Source organism: Pelobates fuscus, chromosome 10, assembly GCF_036172605.1.
Source record: "Pelobates fuscus isolate aPelFus1 chromosome 10, aPelFus1.pri, whole genome shotgun sequence".
Classification (NCBI taxonomy): domain Eukaryota; kingdom Metazoa; phylum Chordata; class Amphibia; order Anura; family Pelobatidae; genus Pelobates; species Pelobates fuscus.
Window position 1 is genome coordinate 20,378,097 of NC_086326.1, and position 12,893 is coordinate 20,390,989.

Sequence of the window (12,893 nt, forward strand, 5' to 3'; positions counted from 1 at the left end):
AAACTTGCCAATGGAAGCATTGGGTTTCTAAAATGCCACCCCCAGACTTGTGCCCCCTCTCCTTATGCAGTGCTCCTTTTTCGAGAGCTGTTACGCACTAAAAGCAAAATCATCTAATAAGGGATAAGAAGCCAACTTTTGTTAGAATAACATTGAGCTGATGGGCTTTTTGTAAAAAAAAAAAAAAAAAAAAAAAAGATGAAAAATGTCAAATTCACAATGTATTTGCCAAGAATGTATAATTAAGAAATATTTTGAGATAAAATTATCTGCTTGGCAACTCTTACATGGTGTCATGTAACAGCTATTGGTCTACAGTCTGTCTGTTTAAAAATCCATTTTACACTTTATCAGCATGACATACGAATTCAGAGCTTTCAGATTTTCGATAATACATCTACCTGAACCATACACATACTGTACATAAACACTGGAGACATTGTCCTAACAGTTATTGAACTGTCTCAAGACCAGGCATGCACATAATACTCTGAAAGACACAAGATAGGAGAAAATAGATGAATTCTTACTAAAAATATTCAGGAGGGACTCGTGTGGCAACGCCATTCCAAAAAACAATAAACTGGTTATCATCCAGACCCATGAATAGACACCAAAAGGTCTTAAGGGAACAATTACGTTACCTATAACTAGTGTTAACCATTTCCATGATATGCTCGATTTTCTTTCAAATAAATGTGGCCAATGACATCATAATCCAGTTCAGATAAGGCAATGCCAAGGCAAACATTACTAATGAAGAGGAGAAATACATTGTTTCATGTCTCCCCTTCTCGGTATGCTCTCTATCTTGACTCCCATGTACAAAACACACAGCTTATAACACACAGCTTATAACACACAGCTTATAACACAGTTGCAGGATAAAGAGGTTTGAGTTTCCATATTTAGTTATATTTCTCACATCTCATAATTACATATTTGTTAAATATTGGGATATGTATATATAACATTAAAAGTCCTGGGAAGTGGCAGTTCTAATTTTGGCACGATAACAAAAACATACAAACTGCATTCCAGGTAAAAAAAACAAAAACCTTGATGTGTTTGGATTTAGATCAGTCTTTATGTGCATCATATCCAGTGTTACAAGAAAGAGCATTTTTAACTTTGATATCTTATTTAAGGCTTTCTTCCTTCTTTTGTTGGACCTGGTATATCAACTGTTTGGATGTCACAAGAAGCCTAAAATATCAAGCTGTTTACTCGTGTGACAGAGATTAATATACTTACATTTGTAATCAAAATTATTCAACCCCCATTGAAAATCAGGTTTGTTTTAAAAATGTGCAGACTTTGGTGTTTTTTGTTCTTGCTGTGAATAACATTTACCTCTGCCATTCATCTTTGTAAAGGTTGTTATAAAAGACAATTTCCTGAAGACATACAGATAGTTCCATTATTACCCCTTCACATATTATTCAGATTTTGTGTCATAATGTATCCTTCACACATTGGTATTTAAAAGGATACCCGAGTCACCCTCTAAGCTCCAACACAAATTAAGTGCATTAGATAGACCAGGCATAGGCAACCTTCGGCACTCTAGATGTTTTGGACTACACCTCACATGATGCTTTGAAAGCATTATGGGTCTAAGAGAATTATGGGAGATGTAGTCCAAAACATCTGGAGTGCCAAAGGTTGCCTATCCCTGAGATAGACCATGGGTAGGTAACTTCTTAGTACTACTGTGCAAAAATAAGATCTTGCAGTCCTATTTAAAAAAGGTGTGCACATTGCAGTACTGTTCTTGTGGTTTTTATGGGTGCTGGTTTGGTTTTATAGTGTTGTATTGTAAATGTTCATGAGTAGTTTGTGTTTTTTGTATGATACATGTGGGGTGTGTATGGGTGCAGTTTGTGTAATTGTGTGTGTGTGTATTATACGTCACATTGGGTGTATCTGTGGGGCTGCTTATGGTATTGCACGTGAGAGGCTGATTGTGGGGTTGTGTGCATGTATGTGGATTGTCAGTAGTGTTGTGTTTGTGTGTGGACTGTGTGTATTATTTGTATGTACATCTATGTGTATATCTAGCAGTGTGGGAGACTGCCCTGGGGTCCAGTGGGGACTGGGCTGGCAAGGTACAGGTCAAGGGCAGGAGTTGCGATAGCTGCTGAGGGCTGATCTACTCCAGTGTGAATTTCCGTTCACAAGTGCGTAGAGGAAGTGATCTTAAACTACTTCCCCTAAATGCGGCAATGCATAAATTGAGGATTGTCCCTTAACACCTTCAATCACCGCTTGGTTTGCAGATATAGGAGGTCCCACTGGGACTCCTGATAGGTCAGAGTTTGGCTCTGGCAGCCTTGAGTGCCGTGCAAAGACACCTTGAGTGCCATGCATGGCACACATGCCACAAGCTGCTGACCCCTGAGATAGACTATGCATGTTGTATTTTTCTTCACATTCAAATCTATTTAGTTTTGCTTAAAAGGTTTGCAAGTTTCTGCATTATGACTCTGCCCCCTTAGTCATGCCCCCTCTTTTCGTAAAGCAACTTTATTATTACTCTGAGCATGTACTCAGCTCGGCTAATAAAAAAAATATATTTGAGCAGTGATGCTGACACGACTCTGCCCCATAGTCAAGCCTCCTTTCAATTTCCCATGACTATATAGGTAAGAAGAGAACATTGATTGGCTTTGAGACAGAGTCAAGTCAGTAGCTCAGCTTACTTAATCTTTCACCGACTAGCCTACAGTGGCTACTTTCCAATCAGGAAGATGTTTCGTGAAAAGGGAAGGCACAGCTAATGGGGCAAACTTATGCTTAAAGCAGCAAAACATTTTTTTTTCTAGTTTTTGAGATTTTTTTTTGTTTTTGTTTGTTTAGTTTTAGCGAAGCTAAAGACATGTGAACAGAAAAGAGCAAATTAACTTAAATTGTGTTGGTGCCAAGAGTTTTCCTTTAATGTATGCAATACCAAACATACAGATTAATACTGACTGTGAAATCTTTCTTCTCCACAATATAAGCAAGTGTGACCTATGACCCTTTTACGTCTTGTTTTAATATATCCTTAATAATCCCATCTCCTCAGGAAAGCTTACGGCCTCCCAGAATTATCTCTACCTAACATACCTGTCCCTTGCTCTCCACACTCCGCTCTCACCTACCTCCTGTCCTATTGTGTTTTATACCCCACCTCCTGTAGACTTTAAGCTCATTTGAGCAGGGTCCTCTTCAATCTATTGTTCCTGTAAGTTTTTGTAACTGTCTCATTTATTGTTAATCACCCGCTCCAATAATATTGTAAAGCACCATGAAATATGCTGACGCTATATAAATGCAGATGATAATAATAATAATAATAACTTAGGCTGTAAGATCAACGGAGCAAGGGTTTCTCTCCATGTTGTGTTTTTCAATATATGCTTTGTGTCCTGCCATTGCTCTGTCCTACAGAATACATAAACAAATAATTATATTAATGCAAAGTATAGGAAATTCAAGTTTTTTTTTAGGTTTTGTATGACAGGGTAAAGAGTAAGAGCTCTGCTTTATAAAATTATAGTGAGATCAAAGATGCCACATATTGCGATGTAATCTGTTCCATATTGGAGTTTGATTTTGCATTAAAATAAAGTTTATCGGAGCCAAATTTTCTCTCGCTCACTGAGAAATCACCCAATTACCATTGGAAAAAGCTTATTGACTGAAATTCTGTATAACGCATGGAAAAAGATCATAGGGAATCGAGGCTTCAGAAACAGAAAAAAAACATGATGGAAGGTGCATTTGAGGTATTACAGATAGACATACTGCATACATCAATGACTGTCAGTGTAATTTAGTCTACAAGCAACAGAAATTAATTATATGGTCATGATAGGAAGATATATGATTACTTTAGCTATAAATAAAGAAATCAAGTTGAATGTTTATGTTATATATATATATTTATATATATTTACCATGAAATTTTACATCACGCTTTTGCAGTCTGTGCACCCCCACTGATTTGAAACATATGAGACAACAATGGTCTATTTTAAATAAAAATGGGAAAATGATAAATGCCTTGATTGCCACTTAAAAAAAAAGGAAAAAGGAAAGATGATGCATCTAAATAAAGTCTAATTGATGGTCTCTGTAAAAATTGTTTCCAATGTTGGTGCTATTTTTTTTTTACTGACCAGCCACTACTTGCTATTATGTCTGTTGTAACTATTAGTGAGCCGTGCCTGTTTACTGACTGTTGGCTGCTGCTAGCGATGACCAGTCACTAAGTAGCTGCTAACGGTGCCAATTATTCTCTATGGGAGCCACTAACTCCTACTCAGCAATTGGTTTTCAACACTGTTTCTACTTATTACAGCCTGCCCCTAATTCTCAAAACCTAAAGTAAACCTGCCATGACTTACAATACCCACCACTCCCACGTGGCATTATCCTTGCAGAGGTGGATGTTAGACTTCTGTAGCAATCTGCCCTCGCTCCTCCTGTGTTCTTCATTGATTGGCCCTGCTTGGGTATACTTTCCCAAGCATGGCAAACCTCCATCATGATGCTGAAACATAGGCTTCATTGCCAGCATGTCGGCATCTGAGTTCCTCTACTCCCTAGCCAACACTAGTAGCGTTGGTTAGGGAGTTTCCATACCAACCACAGTGCATGTGCTGTGGTGGCTATTTATGGAGAGCAGAGGGACCACCATTGAAGGTCTTTTCTATTCTCCCTTAAAATAATTTTTTCAGCATAGCTTCTGTGCCAAAGAATTGATCGACAGTTGGGAGAAAGACCTATATTTTTCTATCAGTCAATAAATGTGATGCTCTTTAAAAAGAGCAGAAGTAGTTTTGGGCATGACATGTGCCCTGTCATAAGCACCATCCTCTGACCTGGTGGAGAGAAGTTTAAACTCAAGTTCCAATACATCCTACAGGAAAAATACGTTGTCTATATTGCATGAAATGGAAACCATAAAGTACATTAAGCATGCATATTAAACCATAACAAACTGGTAGAAAACAAAAGAAAAGACCAGAGCTCCCAACAAACAGAATGGCACAGTGACAACATTTATTTGACGTTCTGTAGCACTGATGACCACATCCCTTGTAGGTTATTTGTCATCTTTCTTCGAGAATAGGCTCACTGCTCAACTACAAATCCCAGAGACCAAAACCTTTGGCATCATGTATGGCAATATTTCCAAGGAAAAGTGGAATCACTACAAATTAGGATGGACAGAAAAGATGAGTTTATGGAGAAAAACAAATTAATATATATTTTAGGTTAGTACATAACTATCTAGATAACTTATATAGTGTATCGAAACATTTGCGGTCCCTGGAATGCCACTTGAGTTGATAAATTATAAAATACCCACATTGCAACAAATGCATGTCTTTTACTTTCTTTTATTATTTTGTTTATTTTTTGTTAATCTGGCAACGAACAGATCTAGTGTTGTCTCTGTAACAACTGAGCAGTGTGCAATAATGAGTTTTGCATAGTTACATTGGAAAATAATAGGACCAGTTTGTACAAAATACCAAATGTTTAAAGACTCGCTTTAGTATTTTCACATCATTTATTTTGTTTTTTATTTTGCTGTACTTGTCTTGGCATTTTTGCTCAGCGTGTCACCGCTACCGATCTGAACATTAATTATAAAATGAGACATGACAAGCTGATCATTTATGGTACTTTTCTTTCTCGACATAAGTGCCTGACTATGATGTAGGCATTACAGATGACTGAACACTGCAAGTCCCTCAGAAACTATTTCCTAACAAACAGAAGATCAACTATACTATTGCATGAATCATTTATTACACTCTACAGAGGCAGATGCTGACTAAAACAGTGCAACAGTGGTACAAACAGCTGTTGTCAGCAACAAGGAATATTTGCAAATAAATTCTTTCAAGTTTGTAATAAAATGAAAGCTGACTTAAAGAATTAAAGGGCACTTTAAGCAACACTATCATTACAGTTTATTGTAGTGCTTATGTTGTTAAAGTGAAGTTCCCCTGCTTTTGGCAAACAATTTTACAGCCGTTTGACAAAAACTGGGAGTTTCTCTAAAGAAACTCTTAGTTCACCCTCCTTAGTTCACCTTATTTATGTATCCAAAATACAGACCTCCTAACAGTGTGGGTCCAGTGGAACTACCATATTAAAAGGGACACTAAAGTCACCAGAACAACTACAGCTTATTGAATTTGTTCTGGTGAGTAGAATCATTACCTTCAGGCTTTTTGCTGTAAACACTGTCTATTCAGAGAAAATGCAGTGTTTACATTACAGCCTAGTGATAACTTCACTGGACACTCCTCAGATGGCTGTTAGAGATCCTTCCTGGGTCATGGCTGCCTAAAATGCATCCAAACATTCAGTGTCTCCTCCCTCTGTATGCAGACACTGAACTTTCCTCATAGACATGCATTGATTCAATTCATCTCTATGAGGAGATGCTGATTGGCCAGGGATGTGTTTGAATTGTGCTGGCTCTGCCCCTGATCTGCCTATTTGCCAGTCTCAGCCAATCCTATGGGGAAGCATTGTGATTGGATCAGGCCACCACTTCTGATGAAATTCATAGGCAGCGGCAGCAGCTTCAGACTTGAATACAAGTACGATTTTACTATCTTTAGGGAGGCAAAGGGGGCTAGATAGTGGTTTTAACACTATAGGGTCAGGAATACATGTTCGTGTGCCTGACCCTACAGTGCTCCTTTAAATGCTGTGAGTAGCTAGATTGTCCTTTTCCTTTACTTAACAAGCTGTTTAATTATTAATAGAATATATAGTAAACAAGTAAAACATAAAACAGATAGTTTATGACTTGTTTGTGGTATTTAAAAGCAGCTAATGTCTGTAAGTCTGTATCACTGGTTGCATACCTAATGATAACAAGGTGAACATCACAAAAGTTTCTTTATAGCAGTCTGTATAAACACATTAAAGAAGGTTTATTTAGCAAGTACAAGTTGAACTTTATCACTATTAAAGGGACACTATAGTCACCTGAACAACTTAAGCTTAATGAGGTTGTTCAGGTGAGTGCTACAGCTACCCGGAGCCTTTTTCTTGTAAGCACTGTATTTTCTGAGAAAATGCAGTGTTTACATTGGAAGCATGGAACACCTCTTGTTGCAGTCAATCAGACGGCCACCAGAGGGACTTCCGAGTTCAGAGGCCCTAAAAAGGCCTCTCGTCCGATGCATTCTGGGTGAATGCATCAGACGGGCTATCAGCACACAAAGCACTGTGAACGCGCTTTGTGTGCTGATAGCCTGTCAGCACTGCTGTGGGCGTGGCTTCAGCTGACAGCTTCAGCTTCAGCTGACAGCTGAAGCCCGAACCCACAGGGACGCTTACTGTCCACAATAGTGGTTGAAGGGGGGGGGGGAGACCTACTCTCCTTCCCCCCCCCCCCGGCCCCCACCGCTGTGCGGCGGGTGGGGGCCCTAAAATTATCAATAAGGGGGGGGACCTATTGCCCCCCCCCGGCCCCCACCCCTGAGCGGTGGGTGGGGGCCCTAAAATTATCGATAAGGGGGGGACCTACTGTCCCCCCCCGGCCCCCACCCCTGTGCGGCGGGTGGGGGCCCTAAAATTATCAATAAGGGGGGGGTACCTACTGCCCCCCCCGGGGGGGACCTATTGTCCCCCCCGGCCCCCACCCCTGAGCGGTGGGTGGGGGCCCTAAAATTATCGATAAGGGGGGGTACCTACTGCCCCCCCCCCGGCCCCCACCCCTGTGCGGCGGGTGGGGGCCCTAAAATTATCAATGAGGGGGGGACCTACTGTCCCCCCCCCCCCCGGCCCCCACCCCTGTGCGGCGGGTGGGGGCCCTAAAATGATCAATAAGGGGGGGACCTATTGTCCCCCCCGGCCCCCACCCCTGAGCGGCGGGTGGGGGCCCTAAAATGATCAATAAGGGGGGGACCTATTGTCCCCCCCGGCCCCCACCCCTGAGCGGTGGGTGGGGGCCCTAAAATTATCAATGAGGGGGGGACCTACTGTCCCCCCCCCCGGCCCCAACCCCTGTGCGGCGGGTGGGGGCCCTAAAATGATCAATAAGGGGGGGACCTATTGTCCCCCCCGGCCCCCACCCCTGAGCGGTGGGTGGGGGCCCTAAAATGATCAATAAGGGGGGGGACCTACTGTCCCCCCCGGCCCCCACCCCTGTGCGGCGGGTGGGGGCCCTAAAATTATCAATAAGGGGGGACCTACTGCCCCCCCGGCCCCCACCCCTGAGCGGTGGGTGGGGGCCCTAAATACAAAGGGGGGACCCTACTTAACCCTCCCCCCCCACCCAAAAAAAAATTATCTCCCTACCTACCCCCCTCACCCTAAAAATAATGAGGGGGGGAACATTAACTAAAAACCTGTAAAAAAAAAAAAAAAAAAAAAAGAGATAAAAAAAACTTACCATTCGATGTTTTCTTTCTTCTAAAATCTTCTTTCTTCAGCCCAAAAAAGGCCAAATAAAAATCCATAATAACCGACGCAATAAAAAAAAAAAAAAAAAAACGAGCGCAAAAAAAATAATCCATCTTCACCCATGGAGGGCTCCGCGCAGACTGAGCTCCGCAGGGTGGGGAAGGCTTATAAAGCCTTGCCCCGCCCTGCAATTAGGCTAAGAACACTCTGATTGGTGGGTTTAAACCAATCAGAGTGCTCTTTGTCATTTTACAAGCGTGGGAAAGTTCTTTGGAATTTTCCCACGCTTGTAAAATGACACAGAGCACTGTGATTGGATGGATTTCAAGCCATCCAATCACAGTGCTCTGTGTCATTTTACAAGCGTGGGAAAATTCCAAAGAACTTTCCCACGCTTGTAAAATGACAAAGAGCACTGTGATTGGATGGCTTGAAATCCATCCAATCACAGTGCTCTGTGTCATTTTACAAGCGTGGGAAAATTCCAAAGAACTTTCCCACGCTTGTAAAATGACACAGAGCACTGTGATTGGATGGCTTGAAATCCATCCAATCACAGTGCTCTGTGTCATTTTACAAGCGTGGGAAAATTCCAAAGAACTTTCCCACGCTTGTAAAATGACACAGAGCACTGTGATTGGATGGCTTGAAATCCATCCAATCACAGTGCTCTGTGTCATTTTACAAGCGTGGGAAAATTCCAAAGAACTTTCCCACGCTTGTAAAATGACAAAGAGCACTCTGATTGGCTTAAACCCACCAATCAGAGTGTTCTTAGCATAATTGCAGGGCGGGGCAAGGCTTTATAAGCCTTCCCCCGCCCTGCGGAGCTCAGTCTGCGCGGAGCCCTCCATGGGTGAAGATGGATTATTTTTTTTTGCGCTCGTTTTTTTTTTTTTTTTTTTTTTTAATTGCGTCGGTTATTATGGATTTTTATTTGGCCTTTTTTGGGGCTGAAGAAAGAAGATTTTAGAAGAAAGAAAACATCGAATGGTAAGTTGATTTTATCTCATTTTTTCTTTTTTACAGGTTTTTAGTTAATGGTCCCCCCTCATTATTTTTAGGGTGAGGGGGGTAGGTAGGGAGATATTTTTTTTTTGGCGGGGGGGGAGGGTTAACTAGGGTCCCCCCCCCTTTGTATTTAGGGCCCCCACCCACCGCTCAGGGGTGGGGGCCGGGGGGGACAAAAGGTCCCCCCCTTATTGATAATTTTAGGGCCCCCACCCGCCGCTCAGAGGTGGGGGCCGGGGGGGGGGGGCAGTAGGTCCCCCCCCCTTATTGATAATTTTAGGGCCCCCACCCGCCGCTCAGGGGTGGGGGCCGGGGGGGGACTGTAGGTCCCCCCCCTCATTGATAATTTTAGGGCCCCCACCCGCCGCACAGGGGTGGGGGCCGGGGGGGGCAGTAAGTCCCCCCCCTCATTGATAATTTTAGGGCCCCCACCCGCCGCACAGGGGTGGGGGCCGGGGGGGGCAGTAAGTCCCCCCCTCATTGATAATTTTAGGGCCCCCACCCGCCGCACAGGGGTGGGGGCCGGGGGGGACAGTAGGTCCCCCCCTTATTGATAATTGTAGGGCCCCCACCCGCCGCTCAGGGGTGGGGGCCGGGGGGGGGACAGTAGGTCCCCCCCTTATTGATAATTTTAGGGCCCCCACCCGCCGCTCAGGGGTGGGGGCCAGGGGGGGGCAGTAGGTCCCCCCCCTCATTGATAATTTTAGGGCCCCCACCTGCTGCACAGGGGTGGGGGCCGGGGGGGGCAGTAAGTCCCCCCCTCATTGATAATTTTAGGGCCCCCACCGCCGCACAGGGGTGGGGGCCGGGGGGGACAGTAGGTCCCCCCCTTATTGATAATTGTAGGGCCCCCACCCGCCGCTCAGGGGTGGGGGCCGGGGGGGGGACAGTAGGTCCCCCCCTTATTGATAATTTTAGGGCCCCTACCCGCCGCACAGGGGTGGGGGCCGGGGGGGGCAGTAAGTCCCCCCCCTCATTGATAATTTTAGGGCCCCCACCCGCCGCACAGGGGTGGGGGCCGGGGGGGACAGTAGGTCCCCCCCTTATTGATAATTGTAGGGCCCCCACCCGCCGCTCAGGGGTGGGGGCCGGGGGGGGACAGTAGGTCCCCCCTTATTGATAATTTTAGGGCCCCCACCCGCCGCTCAGGGGTGGGGGCCGGGGGGGGACAGTAGGTCCCCCCCCTTATTGATAATTTTAGAAAGCGAGCTGAGCTGTCAGTCAGACAGCTTAGCTCGCGAACGCGCATTCCGCGCACATGCGCGGTAAAGCGCTCAGGTTCTTCATAGGGCGGCATTCAATGCCGCTCTATGAAGAACGCGATTGGTGCAGCGCGAAGCCGTCCCATTGGGCCCCGCGATTTCGTCATTTTGCCGAAAAAGGGGGCGCGGCCTAGCGGGGAGCTCGGCGCTGGAACGGAGGTAAGTTTTTAATATAAAAACACCGAAATTTTTTTTTTAATGAATGAAAGTTCATATAAAAGCAAGAAGGAAGGCTGGGGGACCTGTCTTTCTTGCTTTTATATGGTGACTATAGAGTCCCTTTAAGTGATTTTCTTTTTTTCCTATTCAATAGGAACATACATAAGCAAACTCTGTCATTGAATTGTGCATAATGTAACAGCATGGGGCCTGATTACTAGTAAAGACATGATGTAACACAGTAATGTATATAGAATTTCAGGCACTCGAGGAAGCCTAAATCAGATTTCTCTGACCCGCCAAGCTCTTTTCTACTGATTTCTCTAAGCTGGGAGTAGTGGAGCTCACATATTGTCATGCCAAAAGAACAATTTATTTTATTGGTAGTTAAGTTTGTTTCCCACTTTGATACATTTTTAAATATGGGTACTATTATACATGGTACTGAACAATTATTATTTTAAACAAACTCTCCAAACACTATAACCACTACAGCCCATTGTAGCTGTTATGGTGCACTGAGTGCCATCCCAGTCCAAATACTCAAACTGTTTGAGAATAGTTTGACTCCTTACCTAGGATCCATCAAGTACCGATCACCTCATCTTCAGAAGGAAGCTCCCTAAGTAAAGCCCTGAACTCGCACAGCCAAAGAGCCAAACCCTGATCTGCCAGGATTATCTCAATGCAGGGAACCTCCAGCTAGGAGAAGTTGGCAGTAGACATAGGAGATGCCAGGTATATTGTCAAATTGTTCTAGAACCCCGGGTTGGATACAAGTGGGCTGTAGTGGTTTTGATGCTTAGACCTTCCTTTAAGATGTTAGCTCTTTTCAAAAACGGAATTCACATTTAATTTAAATGCACAGTTTTAAAATGGTACCATGTATTCTTATTTAAGCTGAAGCATTGCTTGTCCTTGCAGAGATGTACTTACTGCACTTATGTAGGTCAACCAATGCTTTATAGACCACCTTGTACATATTCACAGTTGGTATAACAGGTTACATTTTAACCAACTCCAACTGCCTCTTACTAACTATAAGCACATCAACATGACCTACTACAAATTCCCCCTTTCTGTTTCAGGTTTATTGCTGATATTTATGAACTGCCAAATCCCGGAGTGGGAGAAAAAAAAAAACTTACTGAAAACAGTCCCTTAATATATAGCCAATAAAACAGTAAGCGTATTGGGCAAAGAAAGTGAGCTGTCAGTCTCTTGTATACTAACCGTAAAACAAGCAACCTTGAAATGCGAAAGCATGGGATTATGAATTATATTTCTGTGTGTGGCAGGCAATAAACGAGAAAAAAAGCTAGACATTTTGTCAGTCACAGGCTACATGGTATTTAACTATATTATTAATAACACCTTTTACACCACATCTGTTTAAAAGCATTCCTCTTGTCATTAGGTCATGATGGGTTACAGCACCTTCACACAAATTCACAAGTATCGGTTTACTGCATATACCTATTACTTCTAAAATATACCAATTTTCTAGTTTTTCAGCTAGTGCGTTTTTTTTTTCACTCTAGGTTAGCGCAGTTTATGTGATCAGTCTTTTTTGGCTTATTCGTTGCATGTCAAGCTGGCACCATTCTTAACCCCTCTACTGTCCTGTGTGACAAGCTGTTATCACGTATTGTTTGAACAACTTTAAAAAAAAAAAAAATGTATGTCTTGTAGGGAAAAATGTAAATCATAAATGCGGACATTCCGTACAGCTTTTATTGGTCAAATAAAATATATAACTATGATATTATTCAAAACCCACTCCCACTTTACTAATCTTGTTGTCTGAAAGTCGAAATAGCCTTCATTGTGATTTCTGTTCTCTTTTAGCGTTCTTGCCGCTCCATTAACTGTGGGTACTGGAAGAAGGCTTGTTCTAGACTCCAGATGGATATTGATAGACTATAAAGTGTGGCAAGTGAATAGAATGTGGTGGGACGTTAGTGAATCTAAACATAATTTCTCTACTTGGAGATTCATTCTCAACCTCGTGATTGGTAATAGCTCATGAAGTTCTGA